At 36.3% G+C, this 17,682-nt stretch overlaps 1 protein-coding gene across 2 annotated transcripts in view; it reads left to right on the top strand.

The window, feature by feature from the left end:
* Window positions 1-2,987: 2,987 nt before the first annotated feature.
* Window positions 2,988-17,682, top strand: part of LOC113520441 (proton-coupled amino acid transporter-like protein CG1139) — a 50,406-nt gene continuing 35,711 nt past the window's right edge. Inside the window, exon 1 of one of the 2 annotated variants that reach the window (XM_052896523.1) lies at window positions 2,988-3,146. The gene's annotated coding sequence lies outside the window, so the exon portion shown is untranslated. Of the gene's footprint in view, window positions 3,147-11,954; window positions 11,975-17,682 lie in introns of those variants that run through there. The other variant, XM_052896522.1, reaches the window with a different exon arrangement.

A 17,682-nucleotide genomic window follows, 5' to 3' on the forward strand; every position in this document is an offset into this window, starting at 1 on the left:
TACACTAGAAGATCACCAGTTGAACGATGGTGACGAAAACCGCATTGGTAATCGCTCATCAAATCATGATCCTTTAGGTACCCAAGGAGGTATGTATTGATTGCACGCTCCATCACCTCGGCGAGAAGAGAAGCGATGGCGATAGGCCTATAATTCGATGGGTCCGATCTATCACCCTTTTAAGTCACAGTGTGCATAAGGGTGGTCTTCCAGTTGGACGAACATCGTCCTGTGGAGTAGGATACTGCGAAAAGACGCGTAAGTACTGGACACAACTCAGGAGCAACCTTGTCCATGCATCGGTTTTTTTAATGGATGATAAGGAAATGGTAACTCGCGTGGAGGTCGACCTGAGAGGGTATATTGCTAGTAATGGGTATTAACGTCCCCAGTACTAACAATCCTTTCCCGCCGATGGACCGGTTGTACGATGCAGTGCAGTTCTATATTGCATGTTGAGGATAATGTCTCGGCCTTTAGGTAACATTTCGCTGTGTAATTTCATACGACAACAGGTTTGCGTCTGCTTGCGTACACAACGCAGTTTTTCCTTAACAGTATGCCGATGCAGTGATGGGTGTACCAACGACACGGCAACGAGCCGGACAATTTTGCCAATCAGTTATTAATATGCAGGAAATACGCCACATACAGTTGTGATGTATGCTTTGCTTCACAATAATAGTCGGCGCTGGACAAAATTCACCTTGTGTCTGTCGATACGTGTGATTTACCTGTGAATACGTCTGCCTATATTCTCCATTTCATGTAGTATGTGTGTACCAAACTTCATAGTGACGGGTTAAGCCGTTAAACAAACAAACTCACTTTTAAATTTATAATTACAGCAAGGATTTTTTTATACAACTTAGAATGGCAAACAAGCTGACGGCCCACCTGATGGAAAGTGGTAACCGTCGCCTATAGACATGAGCAGTACCATGGACATAACAGAGGATACTGTTTCACCCATGATACCTCCCATGCGTTGCCATTCCTGAGGACTCAGGTGTTATTCCTCTGTACCCAGTAAATTCACGCTATATCCCACCCTTCAAACCGAAACACAGTCATGCAAACACAACTGCTTCACGGTTAAAACACGAATGGGACAGAGGTACCCAAGCAATCGACTTTTGTACAAAGTCTCCCTCTGCTGAAACAAAACTTACGATGCAACGCAACGCATGGGGGGTATCATGGGCGAAACAGTATACTCTGTTATGTCCATGGTACTGCTCATGTCTATAGGCGACGGTTACCACTTTCCATCAGGTGAGCCGTCAGCTTGTTTGCCATTCTAAGTTGTATAAAAAAAACATTATTTGTATTAATCTGAGCAATCAAAGAGCTGACTATACTGACGCTCCATTTTTTAAACCTATCTCCTAAATTAACATTTGAATTAGACATCACAGCGAAATCTTTATTGGAAGAACGAATATGAACTAATTTTGTTATAGATTTAAGTTAAATTAATCCAAATATTAGGCAAAGAAAGGTTTAGAGAAATGGCGTTGCAGAATCGACCCCACTGTAAACTACAATGCATGGTTGGGTAATATGGATATGGAATGAAGTTACCAACCTTAGTCCTGAATAGATGAGGGGCACCACAGCTGCCGCAGTGCATCCTGTGATGTCTATTGTGTTGTTCACGCCGGGCCGCTCGTTTGTCGGTCCAAATCGTAAAAGAGCGCAAGTAATTGGGTCGGTGCCGATGCAACGACAACAATAGACAATCGCACGTGAGCACCCCGCTAGGGATCATAGTCGTGAGTGTATTTTTGTCTATATGTAAACAAAATATAAATCGAGAAATTTGTGATGCCCGTAAACCAATCAATTATTAGCAAAAACATTACAATTAATATGAAACAGATGGTCGGTTTCTGCAGGTACAATGTTTGCTTCAGCAGCAGGCATGCAAATAATTATCCCTTTATGTCCTTATATTGTTATAATCATCAGATTCATCCACACGGTAATGTTTTGTAGATTCATCTTGTACTTTACATTTTTATGGGATAAAAATGGAATGGTAACCTCAATTTCGTTATCAGTACCTGCTGACGGCGCACCGGTAAGGTATAAGAGGTGAGCATCGAATAGATAATTTAGGAAGTAAGTCTTCAGTAGTTTTTAGGAGGAACCGAATGGAGATCAGCTCCACCTTCATGGGAAATATTGGATATATTTTAGTAATGGACCTAGCAACCCCATTGTAACAATATACCCTATCAGGTCATCCGAATACTAACAGTCGTTTGCCCCTTACCTTGTACATTGCATTTATGAATGAATGAGGTTCGGGTTTGAGGAGCGATTTGAAGACTGTGGAGCTGGAAGAAGAGGTGAACAAGTTACACTGGGTTATTATAGGATAATCTGAAGTTCGAAGACAGGAGGAGAGGATACGATGATCTTTGAATTAGATAACTAGTTCTACCACTAGGAAGGTGATCATCCGGCCCATGGTGGTATCAGTTTCATTGTCTACAAGTCATTTTTTAATGTCTTAAAGATCTAGATAATTAATTAAGTAATTATGCTCCTGTACCCTGTTATTTCACTGCCATTTTTAACTTTCAAACCGAACACAACCGTAGCACAACCATATAAGATTAATGCTTCGGGGTAGAAAAACGAGAGGAGCAGAGGTATCTATGCAATTTTTGTACAGAGTCTGATATACGTATAGTATATATAACGTGGAATTTGCAGTTTTGCTGCGGAATTAGGATTGCCGTATTAATTGCATTACAGATACAGGGTGAAACCGAAATGGCTGTTAGTCAACAGCCGACAGCGCCGTGTTAGTGAGTCATTGGAGGCTTAAAAATGTTTATCGTCTTTCGACCCATATTTATTTGATGAAAATGTTCAGATTCGGTAAAACTCTGCCATCAGAGGCTCCTAACGGTTTCGGTTTCACCCTGTGTGGTTCAGAGTGTGTAGTGTAGCGCGATTCTGATAGCGCATTATACACAAAGAGAGAATTATCAGCTGGCCCGGCGGCGTGCTGCTGTCGCGGCGGCGCGCACTCGCTGCAGTTCACTGCGCGCGATCAAGCTGCGCACGCGCTGTTCACACCTACTTCTCGATACGAAGGCGAGAATCGATCACTCCGTACAATCCACAATACGGTGAGTCGGATGAAGATTTATTATTCAATTATTCTCAGTGACTGGTGCAAGTTATATATGCAATATATTTATATATATAAACTACAATTATATCTGTTTGAAAATTGTATAGGTACAAATCTTTTATATAAATTAAAGTAAAATACGATTATATGTTATAAAAATAAATTTACTAAAAACAACATAAAATCCACAGAATATATAAATTAGATTTGTGTATTACGATTTGAATAAAAAGATTCTACATTTTTGGATCATGCTAAAAATTTAAAATATATTAAAAAAATATTAAGTATAATTTAAAATTTCGCTCTGCAAAAGGTATAACGCTTTTAACTGCGAACAAACTTATATACTTTAATGCGGGTATAAAGCTTATCGACTTCAAAATTATTTATATAAATCGCTTTACATATTGCGTAACACATAAAAAATGCCAACCGGGGTATGGAGAATCTTCGGCTTTTGGAAAATGGATTCGTAATTGGCGGGTGGAACGTGTCGCGTAACTTACAACTACACACTCACAATATTATATAAATATCTTACTTTTTTTTTCACATTTTTTTTTGTAATCACATAATGAATGCTATTTTAAATTTTTCACATTTTATATGTGGATAATTAAACTCTTCTGTGTATAAAAATATCGACGGCTAAGAAGTAACTCTATAACAGGTAGTTGTTTAAAAGTAATAATTATTATAATTTTAATAAATAAATAATTATAAACCTAATTAAGTTATATAAGTGCGTGAATATAAGTGAACATAAGTGAAAATCAGAATCGTCGCATCGAGGATTTGAAATGCGTTTATTATTATTATTTTTTATTTTATTTAATTTATTCTATGTTTACCGCCGCGTTGGGCCCGTAGGGCATATTCAGAAAATCCAATCCTGAGTCAATTCAGGAAAATTGGTCTCCTACATTGGCCCGACCGGGAATCGAATTTGGATTTTCATTTACGTAAATCACTGCGACACGGAGGTTGATAAAAATATTTTTAAAATGCGTTTAAAAGTATCAAGAATGAAGTAGTTCTTTTTACTTCATTTGGAAAACCGAAATACCAGTAGTTACATATAAAAAAACGTTTGTTATGCAAATAAGCTCGTTGGCAGGTATGCTATGTGGTCTTTGCGATATTTAATTCCTGACCTCATTTTTGAACGTCTATTTCACACTCAATTCCTATTACGGTAGGTAACATTTTACCCTAGATAAATATGCGGGTAAGCGTATTAAACGATAATTAATAACATTTCCTGTTTTTTATGCCACTAAGGTGGCAAACAAGCATACGGTCTACCTGATTATAAGTGGTAGCTGATGAACATCGCCGCAAAGTCTCATGATTAGTACAAAGTGTGTGGTAAAGGTCGGGACAGAAGGATATTGTCAGTATAAAGAGGAATAACTGACTCGTTACTAGCAATATTGCCTGTCAGAACGCCTCGTGACTATCGTGGTTAATTCTTGACTTGAACAGTACAATGGACTAATTTACCTGGTTACATCGTCACCTATCATCCCTTACTGGTACACAGCCAACGTAAAGCGAAGGTAGGCTTACCATATCAATATCATCTTCATCTATATAAAATAAAACAAGATAGCGATAATGCGTCGATCTTTCATTTCCATTTGTTTGTTTTGTTTTATACAACTTAGAATAGCAAACAAGCTGACGGCTCACCTGATGGAAAGTGGTAACCGTCGCCTATAGACATGAGCAGTACCATGGACATAACAGATTATACTGTTTCACCCATGATACCTCCCATGCGTTGTCATTCCTGAGAACTCAGGTGTTATTCCTCTGTACCCAGTAAATTCACGCCATATCCCACCCTTCAAACCGAAACACAGTCATGCAAACACAACTGCTTCACGGTTGAAACACGAATGGGACAGAGGTGCCCAAGCAATCGACTTTTGTACAGTCTCCCTCTGGTAAAGATTGAGTGATAGTGACAAAATTAATATTTAATATATATTTACATTGAAATATTTCATTATTTATATATTACTTATACATAAGTAGTTTTTAATTAAATTTGCCTACTTACGGCAAATTTATGTATTTATTTTAACAAAAGATATTTTATGTTCAAACAGAAGGCCAGCTGTGCGTTGACAGATTTATTATGTCGTTTATGAATATATATAAAAAAAAAATGCTTACAGTTGCAACCGGTTTTGACGATTTTTCTGCCTCCTTTCCGTATATGTGTGTATGGCCATTGATCAGTTCCGCCTTTTATATTACGCCTGCAGCACAACAACTAGTACAACAGTTCTTCAGCAATACTTACACATCTATAATCCACTGGTGACCAGCCCCGGCGTCATCATAACACAATACTACATATATCCGAGACCCATATTTCTATTTTATTATTTTATTAGCAAATTTTAAAATCAAATTAGCCATTATGTTTAGCCATTATAAACGAAAAAATCAAATATTTCCTCTTTATAACAATAGTTTATACTAGGAAGTGAGTTAGCAGAGGAAGACTTTGTACAAAAGTCGTTTGCTTGGGCACCTCTGTCCCATTCGTGTTTCAACTGTGAAGCAGTTGTGTTTGCATGGCTGTGTTTCGGTTTGAAGGGTGGGATATGGCGTGAATTTACAGGGTACAGAGGAATAACACCTAAGTCCTCAGGAATGGCAACGCATGGGGGGTATCATGGGCGAAACAGTATACTCTGTTATGTCCATGGTACTGCTCATGTTTATAGGCGACGGTTATCACTTTCCATCAGGTGGAGCGTCAGCCATTATTATATTTTTATTATTTGCCATTCTAAGTTGTATAAAAAAAAACTTATAATAAAAACAGCAATATTGGTTCTAAAAGTCACGACCGCGACATAACGCGATGCCATTACAGGTATAAAAGTTTTAATTATTAAGAATACTTATTAAGAAGCACCGTTGGCTTGCACTGTCTGTTGGTTTTTTACTGTCCTTTTGACCATTTATATGTATACCTCTGTACGAACCTCAATATTTTTTACACAACTGCTTATGAAAGGAGGGTTACGTTTTCCGAGTGCGTGTATATCCGAGTCTTTAAGGTAACGTGTAGTGTAGAGGCATTGATGGCTTACCGTTAGCTATATAATTAGTATACATTAGGCATAGGCTATATGATCACAGTAAAAAATAAAAAGGAAAATATAGCTACTAGGAAGATATATTATCAGAAATGTGTGAAATAATTTGAATTTCGAACTTTTTTATTATTATTTTTTTTTAATTCTACTGATCGTATCATAAATTGGAGAATCGAATTCAATACCAAATATCTATCCTATCGTTTCGAAATAGTAAGTGGCAACTTCATACAGTAACATGGAGTGGTACCTATTATTAGTAACAGATGCCGCGCATCGACCGAGCACCTTCAGGTCACGGTCGTAAGGTCTCTCCCTAGCATGACACCCGTTCCTCATGGTCGCAGCATGCTCACTATTGCTCACACTGCACCGAGAAATAATATTATGTTTTACCAACAGTGAGGAGATTTGTACGTACTCTCGGGCCGGTTGCTACTTCTAAATATCCGGTTTTCGTGAATACATAAGTAGGCACTTGTTTCGTGAACATATCGGTGCACGAGTACATATTTATTCATTATACGGATTTTTTTTACATTGGCAATGTTTTATTATGGGTACAATTTATAAGCGTTGTAATACATTTACATACTTTTATAAATATTACTCTTTAACTTCTTCATTACTATTTCGTTTATTATTCCTTAATACGGTAAAAATCCAAACGACTCCAGATACGAATCTTAAACATGAAAGCACTGCCAACTACTGGCCAGTGAGTGATGGGTATAAAACCTAAGATTTATAACGTACGAACTTTTACAGTAATATATTAGCTCTTTCAACCACTCATCATTTCGCCCTTTTGAGTTTGGTTAAAAACATAGCCTATGTCTTTTTTAACCTTCAAGATATCAATTCTAATAAAAGTAGTTCAGCTGCCGTAACAATATATATATGTTCGATTGCCATATGCCACTTTTTAACATCCAAAATCCGGGGAGAAAGGGATTGTTAGTAATGGAGACTAAGAATCTCATTGCTAGCAATATACCCAACCAGGTCGACCTCCTCCCGGTTCCTCCTGGAAACTATCATGGTTAATTCCTAATGAATTCATCATGATGTGCTAACTGGCCTGTTTTCATTCTCATCGATCACCCTTCACTGGTGCTCCGCCAGCGTATCCCGTTAGCGCAGGCGGGGTTACCTATCCATTTCCACCTATAAAAAAAAAAAACATCCAAAATCCTTTGGTCCTATCGTTCTGACTGCTACTAACAGCCACTGTAGTAGTTTCACAAATGAGATAACAAATCAAAGCCACATAGTATTTTTGTTACAGACGAGACACACACTTACATACGTAATTGTATTTTTTTGATGGGTGAAAATGGTATGGTATCCCCGCTTGCGCTAACGGGGTACGCTGGCGGAGCACCAGTGAAGGGTGATAGATGAGAATGAAAACAGGCCAGTTAGCCCATCATGATGAATTCATCAGGAATTAACCATGATAGTTTCCAGGGAGAACCGCGAGGATGTCGACCTGGTTGGGTATATTGCTAGCAATGGGATTCTCAGTCTCCATTACTAACAATCCCTTTCCCCCCGTATGTAAACGTGTTATACAGTTTCAGTCGTCATAGCACTCGCAGTCCCTTTTCAATGATTTAATCAATGGAAGTGAGTGACGTGCGCAGATTAGGGAATTCACGGGCCACTGATGCAGTATTTATGTTGTTATCATGCCCGAGCTCCGCGGTGTTTACTGAAAAATGACCGTGACTAGGTACAAATAATGTAGTTATATAGGTATGCTCTATGAGTTCAAGGTGTAACGAGCGGCGTCTACGGAAGGTCACATCATTGAGACAATACTCTGAATAAATAATTTGGTCGAAAATTAAAATAATTACTATATGGATTTAGCTATTGAATAATATTTTTAAGTAATTCGAGTACGCTCTAGGTATTTTGGTACCGCGTTCACTTTCTTCAGGCGAGGTATGAATGAATAAGCTTGAACCAATTGTATACCTAAGAAAGAACTAGTCAATCAGTCGGAGTTGAACTCACACGTTGAGGGTTCTGGACCTATATAGATGAATAAGAAAAAAAAAATTACTTCACTGCTATTCTTACAGCAAATAGATACCAAATAATAATAATTATTCATATCTACTACAATTCGTAATTTGTCATTTAGAGCCATAATAATGGTTAAAATTTTGACTGTGTATTTAAGATTATTTTTTGATAATTATTCAAAAACGGCGCTGGTTAGAAATATCGTTTTATTTTTCCGAAATGTTCCGAATTGTTGTTTATCACATTTTTGAAAATAACTAAAAAAACTAAGCAGCATAAAAATAAATAAAAGTCAATTTTAAAATGTACAAATGAAACCCTTTCAGGTTACTTTTAAAATTTTAGGTATCTATTTACATTATGGGCCTCTAGCGAAAGAAGGAAGAATATATTTGAATTATTTCTATTGATACATAAAGCTATTCTAAATTTCAACTCGACAGCATCAGTAGTTGCTGAGATATAGCGCTGCGACACACGGACGGACGGACAGACAAAGCCACACCATAAGGGTTCCTTTTGTCGAATCATCGTCATTATTTCAGTTGTTGTTAAAAATAAGCTTCCCCAATGACCGCCTCAAGGACGGTCCTGAGCTCCCTGCGTCCGCTAACAACACTTTGTTGTTTATGTTGATTTAAGCTCTGATTGTACAAAACAATTACAGAATTGTGATTATGTAGTGCCCACTCCAGGATGTGCACTTTCATAAAGATATAGCTAAGAGTATGTACCGCTTTCTTTAAGAGTTAGAACCTGGAAAATAATACGTACTTTAAATACGCCAATGACTGATTTTTTAATACCTACTATTATATGTACCTACTAGCTGAGCCCCCAAACGTGACAGATATGTATGTATGTTTATTTTAACACAAGACGGAGGAGCAATCAAAGGACGCGGCTGTGCTCCACTTAAGTCAGAGCACAGTCGTTCCATGCTTTTCACGGCACTTGCCCTTCACCGATCACTTTATTGTGGATAAAACAAGAAGTCTGAATTACTAATAGTCAGAGGATACGCATTTACAAAATTTCATTAAAACCGGTTGAGCGGCTTTGGAAATTACCGTGAACTAACATCGAGACACGGTATTTTTATATAGAAATATGAATTTTATTCTTTTTGTCTCGACAGATCTTTTATTGTTTCAACTTACTGTTATAGAAAGAAAGAAATATTTTTAGTCAAGTAAACTTAGATTAATGCATTTTTGAATGGTCTATTTTTCATTACCGCCCATTCGGAACGGAATTTCAGCCAACAAGAACGGACAAGAAATTGCTTTTTTCAAATAGTTCAAATATATAAATAATGAATTTGTGTGAATACAAATTACCAAGCAGTATCAGATCATGAAATTTAAAATAAATATAATTAAAACAAAAAAAAAAAATCGCTTGCAGTGATCAGAGCTGACCAGTCTGTACAGGTAGCACCCGTTCACGAGTATGACAGATGATCCAACCATCATTGCACTCAACTACATTTTAGGGAACTCAATAACCCGGCCCACCACGCCACCACCTGTCTGGACATTTTAGTGAGCATGACTTACTCAAGGCCCCCCTTTCAACCATGTCATAGCCACCACTTTACGCAGTAATATAATAAAGTAATAACTATACATTGTTTGCACATGGGAGATATTTAAGAGAAGTTGATATGGAGAGTCTTAATAAGAACAATAGAAGTCAAAACAACATTTTTAGAAATTTTGTCTGCCTGTACATTTATTCCAGCATATTGTATAAATTACTGCACCAAATTGGATACAGTTTTCACAGTTGTGTTCCTAAAGGTTTCATTTAAAATCCAATATATTTTATATCTTCATATACTTTCTAGAAGTGGTATCTTCTATCGATTTTCTTACTTTTGAAATCCACGCGTAAGGAGCGAGTAAAAAGCCAGTATTGCATGAATGAATATTATATAAAAAATAATAAATAAACGCATCGGTTACATCATTAAAAGAAGCCGTCGGTGACTGTCAGCAATATTCACTCATATTTAGTGTTTTATTAGTTTCCAATAGTTATTGTTTATTGTTAACAACCATTGATTTGTTGCATGCAGTTAGAATGAAATCAATGTTGTAAGTAATTCTTCACGAGTCATACACTTAGGTATGTATTAGATGTAGTACATTACGTGCACAATGCTGTACATACAGATTTTTACTTACAAGTTAATTTAATCTATAATTTATTTATTTATTTACACTTTATAGCACCAAGTAAAAAGAGAAATAATAAATACAGTAAATATTAATGAGAAGTGATACAAAAGGCGGCCTTATTTTGCCTATTTTGGCGTCTAATCAGTTGAACCAATCATTTTTTTATACCACGAATGTGGCAAACAAGTATACAGCCCGTCTGATGGTAAACGATCATTGTAGTCTATGGACGCCTGCAACACTAGGGGTGTCACGTGCGCGTTGCCAACTTTTAATATATCGTTTTTGAAGAACTCTATACTGTAGTTTTCAGAGAAAACTTCGGTAGGATGGTCATTCTATGAAATATATATATATATATATATATATATATATATATATATATATATATATATATATATGTATATATATATGTATATGTATATATATATGTGTGTGTGTATATTGAGTAGTATATGACATGAAGAAGGACATACATAACAAGTATCTCCTCTCAGTCAGTGAACATATCTCAGTGAGGCGGACAAAGTCGCAGGTTAAAATTAGTTAAAAATAAATACTTACACATAGATAGATAGATAATTTATTTGCATTACTTATAGCACACAAATTACAATACAAACATACACATAACACACAGTAGAAGAGATAAAAGAATAAAAAACAAAAAAAAAGCAACAAAAAAGAAACAAAAAGGCAAAATATATAAAACAACAATTTCCTTTTTTCATGCGTGTGCCACAGTAACACAAAATGGTCACAACTCAGTTTCTTGCTTTGCCCTCAAAAGAGCAAAAACATTTACAGATGAAAATGTTTGCCATATGACATTCCATACGCCTACTTGTATAGGTAAGGATTTCCATTCCAGAATACAGAACTTCATTATAATCGACCTAATATTGTTGAAATATATACCCAACCAGGTCGGCCTCCTCGCGGTGCTCCCTGGAAACTATCATGGTTAATTCCTGATGAATTCATCATGATGGGCTAACTGGCCTGTTTTCATTCTCATCTATCACCCTTCACTGGTGCTCCGTCAGCGTATCCCGTTAGCGTAGGCGGGGTTACCATTCCATTTTCACCCATCAAAAAAAAATTGTTGTAATAGTAAATTTTTGCTTTGAAAGTGTAGTCTGAATACGTTATAGCTTGGAATCCGAATTAAATTTGTAAACCACGCCCCAAATATTGGCAACAGTTCGTCGCGGTCACGTTGCTTAGACGCATAAACGATCTCCTCTTTGTGTTTACTCCGTAGTCAGAAGTCAGTGTATAGGCAGGTGCCTATAGCTGAGCATAATTGACGAATAACGTTAATTAAATGCCAATTAAGGAAACGTTCGGACAAATTAATTAAATAGCCTCGCAATAACGCTGGAAGTTATTTTGTGGTTGGATTTTTTTGGGTTTTCTCCTGAACTGTGTTTGTATGGCTGCTCATTGTCAAGCGCCGGAGAGGCTGTGTTTACAGTAACTGAGTGAGTATTAATTGTAAAACTAATTGTGCAATAATTTATGGCAATGTGAGCGATAAGGCTGGTATTTTGTGGAGATCAAGTGTACCTACTGTATTGTGGCTGCGGAAACTACTTCGAATGTGTACTATCCTTATTTCTACTGGGCATTTTTTTTGACGGGTGAAAATAGTATGGTAACCCCGCCTGCGCTAACGGGATACGCTGGCGGAGCACCAGTGAAGGGTGATAGATGAGAATGAAAACAGGCCAGTTAGCCCATCATGATGAATTTATCAGGAATTAAAAATTATAGTTTACAAGGGGGAACCGCGAGGAGGTCGACCTGGTTGGGTATATTGCTAGCAATGGGATTCTCAGTCTCCATTACTAACAATCCCTTTCCCCCCTCTACTGGGCATTGAAACTACGGATTCATTAAAGGACGAATTAAAATGAAATGTCTAATGTTGTCTAGGGCTTTTTGGTTATTTCCACCCAGGGGATACGAATACGTAAGTTTACGTGGACGGAGCTGCGGGAAACAGCTAGCTAGTGTATGAGGTATCTTCCGAATCATATAAAAAACTTGTAGTTAAGTCATCATTTGTGTTTGCCTGTATGTCAAGTACCTCCATGTGAATAATAAAGGCGAGCTGTCACCTGTCAACATTAGGTACACTCGTATTTTTCCATGACCAGTGTGTATGATAATTGATTTCTATACTAGTTACGACTTGCTGTGTCGCCTGCGTGATGTAACAACTACGTTGTCATATCTTAATTTCTCATTCATATATGGTTCTCCCTTTCCTTTCTTGTTAGGCGTTTCTATGAGGCGACTTAGGTAAATGAATGTTGGAGAGACAGACAGCAGGCCCTCTCCTAAAAAATTTCCAAAACCTAACTGTGGTTATTAGGGGGGAAAGGGATTGTTAGTAATGGAGACTGAGAATCCTTTTACTAGCAATATACCCAACCAGGTCGACCTCCTCGCGGTTCTCCTTGGAAACTATAATGGTTAATTCCTGATGAATTCATCATGATGGGCTAACTGGCCTGTTTTCATTCTCATCTATCACCCTTCACTGGTGCTCCGCCAGCGTATCCCGTTAGCGCAGGCGGGGTTACCATACCATTTTCACCCATCAAAAAAAAAAAAACTGTGGTTGTTAACTCGCCTGCCATGCGTGGCAACTACTGGCAGAACCCCACTTATGGGTGAGGCCTATATTCAGCAGTGGACAATCAGCGGCTGATATAATAACAATAAATTCTTCAAAAGATTAGATATAATCTGAAAGCGTAGGATGAGTGCAGATGTAACCATCATACGAGTGTACTATAAGATAGCTATCTAACGCTTTGAGATAACTTGTCACGACGCCGATGTAACTGTGCCTCTAAAGTATTCTATACGCGCACAAAATTGTTGCCAGGCTGATTGTCAGAAATTAACACAAAAGAAATCAACATATACGAAACACTAACACCTCCGGTACATTGAATAGAAATACTGTTTTTTTTTTTATATATATATATAAGGGTATTTGAAAATCCCAATGCTAGTGGTTTACATCGGGTTTTCCCCTTGTATTTCGCATATAAAGAATTCTATTATAACGCATATAAAGTTTGAGCGCATTTTATTAGAAGCACTTGATAGTTAAATATATATAAATATATGTGTATTTAGGTCTATTGAATAGAAATACTTAGTACACAAAACGTAAATATGCCTGTTTCTTTCATTATCGTGTAATTTGGTTGGAGTTGCTGCTATAATTAGTTTTTAATAAGGTCACATTTTATGAAGGTAATAGAATTATAATAACATCTATTATTTATGCCGTATGGTCCCGGGCGCCGTGTGGTCCAGCATAGAATAGGCCACCCCTTCCTTTCCTGTGTCATAAGAAGCGATTAAGGTAGGGAGAGGGATGGACAGCAGCGTCCCTCTTAAAACATCTCTAAAGCCTAACTGCGGTTGCCAATCCGCCTGCCAAGCGGGGCAACTACTGGCAAAGCCCCCCAAGGGGGGCATCCTACATGACCGAGGGACAATACTTGCCAAAATGTATACATACGGTTATATTATAAGGACAGTGGATTTGCAGGTTTTGCCATGTTATGCCGTTATCAAAAGTATAAAATTCGACGTCATGTTATTGTGATCATAAAACTTATATCTATCTGTATGTGAGATGAAATCTGCGGAACAGATCGTTCTCATTTATATAATCTCCCTCTTTCTATATAATCTAACATTATAAGATACTAAATAGATTTTAGAGTCTTTTTTACTAGGAAAATCGAGCATATCCGAAATTTGGGTAGAGAAATAACATTGTTAAGTTTCATATACGAGTAGGTACAAAATGTCAAGATAGTTATATAGTTGGATAGGGTGCCGTGTTGGTAGTGTAGAGGCTGGACATTGTAATAGTTTTTTCACTCATGTGTCCGTTCAGTATCACCGGCAGAACAATGAAGTTGCCGGTGAATTCGATTCCAATACGTAAATATATAGGAACACAGAATCGTTCCGGCATCCAACCGTAGGAGCTCTATTTTCATAATACAGTTTGTATATCATCTAAGTACCTATTTACTAAACCTTTCCTCTCCCAACTGTCCCTAATCTAATCGTGTTGGTATTGATTTGATCCTACATATTATAATGTTTTAATCTCAGCACTTGATTTGTTAAAGCATCTTGTACAACTCTCATTCATCAGAATTCAACAAGCGCCAAGATAGTTTAATAGATTTAAATCAATATGCGATTAGATTAGGGCCCTTTATATTGACTTCTGAAGGTCTCCGCAGAGTAAATCACGGCTACGCGATTAAAGAGATGTCAGTGACTCAATGCCGTATAAAATAAGTAGTCGATTGCATTAAACATTATGTTTGGTTTAGAAACAGATGAGGCAATACGTAAGGGACGAGCGTCATAAAGTACGCAGTGGACTAATATGTTATTAACCAATCAATTAATAATTTATTTTGTGAATGCGAGCAATAGGTACCTACATATAATGTGGTGGTAAAATACAATGTGCTCCTCTATTATCAACCTTATAGGCGTACTAAATATTATGAAATTCAAACCAAAACTTTTCCTAAAAACATGAAGGGGCACCAGCAAATCAGAAACTTATCCGGTATTATTATTATTTCAAAAACCTACCACAGTATAATATATTTTTAATAGCAAAAAATCTTAAATATGAGTAAGTGAATGTTACTTATGTTACGCAATACAGTTGGCAAATTATTGTACATTTTTGGGCCCAAACAAAAAAAAAAAAAACTTTTACTCAATAAAATAGTCTTAGACTTTACTAAATTCACTGACGGTATATGACAATTGACGTTTGGTACAAATATTTATTCTGTTTTACAAATATTAATTACTCTTAAATGTTCAATCAAGGATGGCAAAGGTAACAATCTTAATTCTTTATAATGTGGTTTACAGGAATCTCTTTTCTTTAGCTAACGCATGGCTCTTATATTTCTTTTGGGCTTCTAATACTCTGTCCACATTTGTATAAATACTCCAAAATGTCGATCCATATCGCAGTGTCGATGATATATATCCATGGTAGGCTGCGAGTAGTGTTGGCTCATCAGCAGTTTTACTCAACTTTTAAAGAATATATGATAATTGACACAACCTTTTACATATTTGTTCGGCATGTGATTTTCAATTTATTTTACAATTGATTTGATATTAAATGTCAATAATTTATTATGTTTTTGTTTGAAATGTATTAAATCTTATTCGTAATTCATTAAAATATCTTTTACGAATAAAACTGTACTGTCAACAAACACTGTCACAGAATAATTTGTAACTCTAGGTAAATTATTTATATAACATGGGAATAACAGGGGACCTAATACACTGCCATGCGGAATACCACGTGAAACATTACGTACGTGGGATTCATGATTTCTTTCATATTTAGTCTTAGGGCAGATCCTATTTATTTGTGTGTATTGCTACTTATTTGTTAAGTATGATTTAAGTAAATTATGTATTATTACCTCTTACACCAAATTTCCATAATTTATCCAATAGAGTTATATGGTTTACGTAATCAAAGGCACGTGTCATATCCATAAAAAGTGCTATTGCAGATAATTTTTGGTCCATAGTAGCAAATAAATAAATAAACTTTGAACAAAATATCATAGATAGCTTTGTCTATGGTTTTCTCTTTATAAAATGCCATTTGTTTTTCTGACAATATGTGTCCAGCGAGGATCACGGGGAAGTCGACCTGATCGAGTATATTGCTAGCAATGAGACTTTCAGACTCTATAAAACAATTCTTTTTTCCTTTTTGGTGAGATTAGGATGTATGAGCCATAGAAATGAGTAAAAACGACAGGATACTTGTTGTCGCAGTTCTAAGTTTATACCACTGACCCTCAACATTTTCAATCATTTGCAGTGACTGACACTTACTACTTATATACTTAGAGGTTGTTAATTTAAAAAGGGGAGCGTGAGGCGTTTTTAAAAATTTCCCGATAGTTTCTTGCTTTTCTCCTTCCTCTGATCCCAAATTAATGTGAGTTTTTTTTTAATATTTAGTGTATAAATATATTGGATTTATTCTAAAAAAAAACACGACTTAATATTCTTTATATAAGACAGTATTGAACATTGCTTAGAATGTAGTCTGGAATCACAGTGATATAATTGAACAATGGAACACTTAAATGGGAATTACTAAAAATTATAAACAATAATATTAGAAATATTTTTGTGAAAAATCATGTTTTACTTAATTTAGCCCATTTTTCTTGCAATTTTAAAGTATCTCGCGGAAAATAAAACCATTTCTCCTTTTTTCTCTTCCCAACGTGAGATTGTACCAGACTTAGCTCGAAATCGTCTCAAGTAAGTAACGGTCGCCCCCCAAGGTTAGGTCAACAAACTCAAAATAAAAGGGTCTGAACAAACCTTCATTATAAAAGAACTTGGGACCAAATTTTGGATTATTGAACGTCTAAAAATAAACACGAGTGATTAAATCTGGCAGCTCGCATCCACTTCTTCACATAAATGATTTACAGCATACATTGTTTATCAACGATCACACCCATAAGAAAAAATAGTAAGTGCCCCAGGTCATGAACAAACAATAGTTGTGTCTCAGATACAGTAATACATTATGTATTTATGGTGAACAAACCCCCTTATCCTAATGAATGCGTATTGCTCCTTAGATATGTCTATCTAATCTCTTCCAACCCCTGAAAGAATACGAACTATTATTGCTTTTTATTTCAAATGCAAATGGTAATGAATCCAGATTAGGTATTGACTTAAACTAACAATGTAACTATTTGAAAAGAACAGCGGACTGACTTCAAATGAGATCGAACCGGAGTCATGTCGACTAGATGTCAAATGATGACTAAGCATGATAACAATTGGTATGATTTTAAGTGATGGAGGAATTTTACTCAAGCAGCTATAGTAAACACTCCGAACTGTAGTGATGCGTGTATTGACGTAACGTACTATAGGCATGTGTGTATTTTTTTATCTCGTAGGCAGTGTTTCAGTCTCTATCTCTCTTTTTCAGTGTGTCGGCTGTTAGTTTTGTATATTGTAGTATTGTTATATTTATTATTTCATTACTTGTCCTATCTCTTTGTTTGACTTCAATCTACTTTCTAAAAAAAATTTAATTTGTAAAAGTAACTTG

This window comes from Galleria mellonella, unplaced genomic scaffold (genome assembly GCF_026898425.1).
Source record: "Galleria mellonella isolate WM207_F2 unplaced genomic scaffold, CSIRO_AGI_GalMel_v1 utg33, whole genome shotgun sequence".
Taxonomy (NCBI): domain Eukaryota; kingdom Metazoa; phylum Arthropoda; class Insecta; order Lepidoptera; family Pyralidae; genus Galleria; species Galleria mellonella.